The 7,210-nt window shown below is 51.4% G+C and overlaps 1 protein-coding gene across 1 annotated transcript in view; it reads left to right on the forward strand.

Annotated features, from left to right (window-relative positions):
- The first annotated feature begins 422 nt into the window (after window positions 1–422).
- Tppp (tubulin polymerization promoting protein) overlaps window positions 423–7,210 on the forward strand; it is a 24,710-nt gene continuing 17,922 nt past the window's right edge. The window contains exon 1 of the mRNA XM_005356722.2: window positions 423–498. The gene's annotated coding sequence lies outside the window, so the exon portion shown is untranslated. The remainder of the gene's footprint in view (window positions 499–7,210) is intronic.

Genomic DNA, 7,210 nt, shown 5'->3' on the forward strand with positions numbered 1-7,210 from the left:
AAGTATCCCTAGAAGGAAGGAAAATCAGCAGACTCTCAGGATGTTTCTCAGACAGGTAGCGGCCAGCATCTGCTCACGCGCACCAAGCTCTTAAGTAGAAATCAGCAACCGGCTAAGCTCACTGCGCCACCAGCCTCAGCTTCCCCTCTTGGGACTGGCCGCACGCCCGGCGCCCCAGGGCCAGGTGTGCCCCACTAGCTCTTCCCCAACCATTGCCCGGTTCCCACGCTCCACAGCTCCACCGACGACCGCGCCCTGGGTCGAGCTGCGTCCAGAGGCAGGCAGTGCCTGCGGCAGCCTTGTAAGGCAGTAGCGGCCTCCGGTCTCGGTGCGCCGCGCTCCGGTCGGGAGGAGCCTCAGCGCGCGCCTAGGCGGGGCAGCAGGAGGAGGGGCGCGTGGGCAGGGCTGGAGGGCGGGGCCCGGGCTGGCGGCTCGGAGAGCTCAGCGCCCCGGGCGCAAGTCTCGTCGCGGAGGCGCACCAGTGGACTCGTCTTAGAGGTAAGCTAGCGCTGGGCGCTGTCCGTGGTCCGAGGCACGGGTCCGGGGCCCTAGGCTCAGGGCGCCTCCGGTCTGTGAGGCTGGTCACCTGCCACTCTCTGCAGCGGCGCGATCAGCTCCCACTGCTGGAGCGGTGGTTCCTGGAGACCTCGAGCAGTGGTGTCAAGAATGGGTATGCGTTTACACTGAGCCAAGCGCATTGCGTCGCCACTTAATACGGTGGACTGAAAGCACCCCACTGTTCCCCACCAGACCCAGATTGCTAGGCCTCGCCGGGCCTCGGGTCGCTGCCCGTGGAACCTGGTGGGAAACGGTGTAAAGAGAAGCCACTGCCCTGATCCGCGCTTCTGGGAGCAGGAGCTGCCTGGGCGTTCACGGGTCTCGAATCCTGAGCCCGCGTTATGTCCTGCAGGTGACAGAGCCCATTCACTCCTCCACCCTTCTTGCGAACCTGTAATGTCGCAATCGAGATGGCGAGGGTTCTGTCAGGGTCGCATCTTGAACATCCATGTTTGAGTGCGGGAGAGGGAGGATCCGAGCCTTCCTCGGCGGTTTCGGTTATGTAAACGAGGCCTGGAACGAGGTGTGGAGGACGAGTGGCCCTTTGTGGCACAGCGTTGGACAGGCTCTGCTGTCCTGGTAATCGGTCCTGTGCGTGTCCTGGGTTTATGATGGCGTTTGGCCCAGCGCCCATTTGTCTATCTGGCCTCTCTTGGCCGCGTAGGTGGCCTGAATAGGCGGCGTGAGCTCTCCAGGACTGGAGCAATGGATGGGGAGTTGGAGGGGCAGCTTGATTAGCTTTCGGCTGGGTTCTCTGGCGGAGGGCTGCTTGCTGTTTGTGCTCGCGTGCCAGCCCCTCTCCCATCACGTGACCCCTGAGGACTGGCGAGGGGGAGGGGCACAATCTGAGCCTAGTGTCTCTAAAGGACTCCTCTATTCAGAAAAGCTCGTGATTGCAACAGGGACCCACCCTTAGGAAAGGTGCCCTAATTCAAGTGACGCATTGCAAATCTTTGTCTTTACCGATGGCAAAGTGAGGGTAACGTGCGCAGCTTGATCCTTGGGTCCACCGTTTCCATTCCTTGATGTTGTGGAATATAGCTATTTTAACTATCACCTAAGGTTTTGGAAGTTTTTATAAACATTAGAAATTTTCATTTAAGAAAATTGAAATCACCCATGAGGGGGTTGAAGGCTTGTGAGAAATCTCGGGATTTTTCTGGAAATTTCTGGGCCCTGAAAACAACTCTGCTGGGTTCCACAGAGAATGAAAACTGGCTTCTTCAGCAGTGCCTGCTGACCTATTTATAGCCTGCAACTGAAGGAGGAGCCTGTAGGAGGTGTGATTTCAGTTCTGCCAGGGAAAGGGACCTTGAAGCCTTGTCCAGCCCTCCCCACTTGCCCACCCATGCAGGAGAATGGAGCTTCCCACTTCTTACTGCGTTGGAAAGGCTCTGCTGTCCTGGTAATCGGTCCTGTGCGTGTCCTGGGTTTATGATGGCGTTTGGCATTTAGGAAGGGTTGGAGCTGCTCAGCCACAGGCTGGGTTCAGACATGGTGGCCAGCCCCTACCACCCTCATGGGGGTCTCCTACTGCTGGTAGGATCGGCTTCCTCATATAGAAGAGTCAGTGTTTCAACCTTAGCATCCTCTATTTATGGCCAGGACTTCCCTTGTCCAAAGCATCCCACTACCTACAACACCCCCCCCATCAAAGCAACCTCACCCACGTCAGCCACCACCCATGGCCACATCCATGACCCACGGGAATCTCCTTATGACATCCTTTATCAATGCCATCATTTACTTAGGGCATTCCCTATCTAGGGCAGCCCCACGGAGGACCTACAGTACCATCCCACAGCGCCTTCAGCTTTATGCCCCGTCTTCCCTCTGCAGCACTGGGGAAGCATCCTCCTGATGTCCTGTGCCAATCCCAGAAACAGCCCTGCTTGGGTCCCAGAAGATATGGTTTCTGTGACCCACAGATGGCTTACTGTTATCAGGGTAAAGTGCATGGATAGAATGCAACTTCCTGATGATGAACAAAACCATTTGGGTCCATTATCTCTCTTAGCTGTACAGTGATGTAATTCACAGCTGTGAGCTGTGGTGTCCTGTCTAGATGCCCAAATGTAAGGCTTTCTTTAGTCTTTAAGTTCATGAATCGTATCCCAAGCTCCTCTCCCACATGCCAGGCTTAGTGAGCTCTGCCAGATGGCTGCCCCCCCCTCAAGGTCCCTCCCACGGGGACCCTGCTTCAGTGCTGTAATTTCAGTTTCCTCCTGGCAGTCATTCCCATTGCCCTTTACCCCGTGGTAGAAGGTGTGGGAGCGGAAGGGTCTTATTAGTTTCACCTCATGAACATCTATCCCTGCGCGCTATCTTAGCTCCTGCCTGTGTTTTTTGACCTTTACACATATGAAATCATATAGCTACAGTTCTATTGAGCTGTCTTCTTTTAACTAGTGTTCACCTAAGCAGATTCACCCATGGCTCTAGTTTCCTGCTCTCTGAGCCTCTTCTGTCAGCTCCCTGTTGGTTGGTTGCTTCCCTGTTGGGAGATCAAGGATATAGATGCCTTGGACTCTTCTACAAACTGAAAGGCTCCGGAAGAACTGAAGTTGTTGGGCTTCAGATTATGAGCCCCTTCAGATATAGTGAGCTGGGGGTGCTGCTTTTAGGGTGTCCCACCAGCTACCTTCCACATGTGGTGCTCTGTGTTTCACATCCCACCACCAACTGCCTAGGTCAGTTTTAAATGTTCCCATCTTGCAAGGTGTGCCCGGTTTCTGATTTGGGGTCGTGTCTGCACTTTCCTGATTATACTAATGAAGCTTGGCATTTCTTGTGTTCTCTGGCTCTCCCCTGGACTGTCTTGTTCTTTTGAGTAATCTCCTTTTATTCTAATTGACTATAGAGGCTTTTTTATATATTGGACAACTCAGTGTTTGTTGTATAGAAGAAGAATGTTTCCTTATTTGAGCTTTGCCCTTTTAGTCTCTTAATACTCGTTGATAAGCAGAAGTTAACTCCAGTCTGGTGCTATTTAGAATCTTTTTTTTTTCCTTTTGGGAGTGTGTTCTGTATGTTCTGTGTCAAGTCTTCCCTACCCAAGAGTATCTGGCTCTGGACAGTAGTAGATAGACACAGGAGCTTAGCTTCCTCAAGCTCCCTGTGGATGTGACATGTGCTTATTCTACATCTTTGTTTACCTGTCTGTGTACCCCCTCTTGTAGCCCCGTCTGACCCTCTGCCTCCGTCCTGTGGCTTTGCACTCATGGGGCCTCTGCATGTCTTAGAGTCCTGTTTCCCCTTTTGGTCAGAGCTTAGAAGCTATGTGATGACAGTGACACTGAGTGATATAACATGACATAAACCCATTCTTCTGCAGTTCTGCATGCCGGAAGTTCAGTACTCCAGGTAAACTGTGTTCCTGCCCTGGTTCTGGCAGGTCCTTCTTGCCCTCAACTTCAGGTTACTCAGCCATTTCTGGCCTTATGCCTTGACACTCTGACAGTCTGGAGATCTTCCTGTAAATCAATCTCTCTCTCTCTCTCTCTCTCTCTCTCTCTCTCTCTCTCTCTCTCTCTCTCTCTCTCAAGTCTACTTATGCTACTCTAACAAAATACCAAGGATGGAGAATTTATACAGAACCAAATGTATTTCTCATAGTTCTGGGGGCTGAAGTCCAGAATCAAGGCGCTGCAGGGTCACGGTTTGATAAGGGTGGCTTCTTCTAAGATAGTGCCTTCTTGGAGCATGCTCCAGAGGAGAGGTCAAGCCCTATGTCATCACATGGTAGAAAAGCCTCAGCCAATTCCTTACAGCCATCTTGAGAGGTCTTACTCCCCTCATGAGAGACCAGGAACCTGATTTAATCCATTCTCCAAAGCTCTCGTACTTTTGGAGGGATACATGCAGACACGGCACTATCTGGTTTCTGACTTACAGGGGGAATTGGCGTACAATTTACCTCCCAAGTGTGGATAATCTAGGTTGACTTCCTGTCAAAATCCTATTTTCAAACCCGGTCCCATACAGAAGTCCTGGTGTTAAGGTGAAGATGCACATTTTGAGGGACTACTGGTCATCCCCTGGTAGGTAGCTGCCTGGCTCCAGGTCAGCTGCACCCACTGGCCAGTCTACACAGCCTCCCTCACTATCCAAGGACAATGCTCAGACGTGTGGTGTACAACTTGATAGTGCTCATGTACACTGGTGTTCATGAAGCTGTGTTGATGCTGAGTTAGGAACCAGTCGTTTACAGGTTCGTTAGCATCCTCAGGACCCGCCCATGGAGCGTCTAAAGGGAGCATGGTGGCAGACCCTGGCGTGTCACTGTGAGAGATGGGCACTTGAAGGAGTGATCATGTAGCTCAATCCCAGAACATGGATCTTGATTTTTTTATCCATATGGATTCATGTAGAATGCTGTATTGGAAATATTTTGGAGGCTGGTTTAGAAATGGTATTTGATCAGACGATGCATGATGGGATTTGATTTCAGTACTCTCTGCTGGCCTTAGACAGCTGTCTAGAGCCTGGAGCTCATACTAAATGTTAGATAAGTAGGAGCGACCACCCTCTTACTCTCCACTCACATCTCTATAGCCATCGAGAGCCCTGGCTGGACAGTGGGGACAACCTGAAGAAGTCACTGACACTCCAGAATGTCCCATGGTTCTTCTACACGCTCAGTCTTAGGCTTCCGTTTAGTGACGGGGCTTGTTGCATTCATCATTTTAGAAGGTATTTCTGTGACCCCCCCCCCAACCTTTACTGGTGGCTGTCCTCATTCTCTTATTCTAGAACTGTAAACCAGAAGTTCGAATGGTCACTCCTGAAAGTGGGCTGTATCCTTGTATTTCCTACCGAGGGGCAGTCAGGACTACATTGTAAGGAAGGCCTGTGAATTGCAGGAAGGTAGGGACGCTGGGCAGCTGGGCAGAGCAGCCAGTGGCTTTGGGGGAGTTCTGGGTTTATTTCTGTTGCATTTGATGGTGAATACAAAGAAGGACATGGGTGGGTAGAGGGGTCTAGGACTTTCCTCAGTTTCCTACCTTCCTTGGGTTCCTAGTCTCCTTACCCAGGATTCCCCTAGCTTAAGTATGGGGTTTTCTGGGACATGTAGTCCTGCTCTACCTGTAGTCCAGCTCAGGCCTGGAATATAGGAAATGAGTGGATATGGATACTGGACTCCCCTTTCCCTATAACACCCAGGAGAATTGTGTTCTGTTTGACCTAGAAACAGTGAGAATTTGGTTCTCAAGTCACCCTGTAGGCAGCAGCCTGGCCTTGGGACTCCAGTCCTAGTGACTGTTCTGAGACCGTATCATCCTGGTCAGCCCTAGTCATACCCTGGGCTGTAGGCTTCTGGATGAATTGTGTAGATAAGGCACGGGTGACAAGGGGCCTGGCTGGGTCTCCTGATAGATTGGGCTTCTGGTATTGCCTCTGTGTGCCTGTAGGAGATTCACATTCAGAAAATGCCCACTTTGTGGGAGCTCACTTTGCACGGGATGGCAGTCTCCACTGATATAAGAGGCCACTCACATGGAGAATCCCAACGAGGAGCGGGGTGTATGGCTGTATTATTAATGAAACAAACAATTATCAAAGGATGTGTTGTGGATAAGTACACTCTGAAGTACAGAGCTTGTACAGGGAAGGCTGCCTGTGCCCCATCCTCAGACACATAGGGCTGGTTGGATGTGTCCAGATCCCACACGGTCAGCCTCACTCTGTTCTAACATGGGGTCCCACAGGACTCCAGCCTTGGTGGGATGTAGTGAAGGGGAGGAAGTGAGTTCCAAGTGGACTGTCCATTTCTTCTCATCCTAGACAGACTTCTCTTGTCTTTCTAATTGGCTGTCCCTGGCCTCACTTTTGCTGATGAGGCCCGTGGGCCTGAGAATGAATGGCTCATCTGGTGGTCAGGGATTGAGTGGCGTGGGTCTTATTTATCGACACTCATCACATTCACGGGTACCGTCTCTGCTCATGGGCACCTTGTCCTGGTTGTAGGAATCTAGTTGTAGTAATAGATTCTTTTTCCTGCTTATAGTCAATTTTCGGATCCCCTCATTCCATTTCTCCTGTAATGGGGCTGTGCCCTGAGGTATGGAGCAGTTGATTCTTGGCGACAAAGTCTCTCCTTTGTCACCTTTAGGTTTTTCTTTCTTTTTTGATGGTGGAGGTCATGTGTACACGTTTTTCATTCTGAAAAAATGAGGTCCAGTTGATTTCCTGTGGGCTTCCTTGGCAAGGAAGACTTGGGGTATATGGGATGCAAGAAACCCTGCCTGAGTTAAAGGGTCCTCAGGGTTTGCAGAAAATCCTGTCTCTGGCATCTGTCCATGTGCCCTCCCACTGAAGAACTGTAATTCTACCTCTAGCTGGCCTCCCCTGCCCTCCTCAGGCCTGGTCTGAAGATGTAAATCTGGTAACATAGTCTGTCCCTGCACTCAGTGCTGGGGTGGATAAGTTACCATCTCCTGTCCTCCTGACCCCTCAGGGAACATAAGCCGTCATTGCTGGGTCACCAGCTGGTGCCCCTGTTCTCCTCCACCACACCTACTCTCTTGGCTCCCCAGGAAATCACTGGTGAAGGAGACCGGTCCAGGAAGGGGCGCATACTGGTAGGATGAGGTTTGGGGTATATCCCTCCTGGCTGAGAGACGATGAATCGTAGGCTATCAGGAAAGGGTTA

The sequence above is a fragment of the Microtus ochrogaster genome, chromosome 19, assembly GCF_000317375.1.
Source record: "Microtus ochrogaster isolate Prairie Vole_2 chromosome 19, MicOch1.0, whole genome shotgun sequence".
In the NCBI taxonomy this organism is placed as follows: Eukaryota; Metazoa; Chordata; class Mammalia; order Rodentia; family Cricetidae; genus Microtus; species Microtus ochrogaster.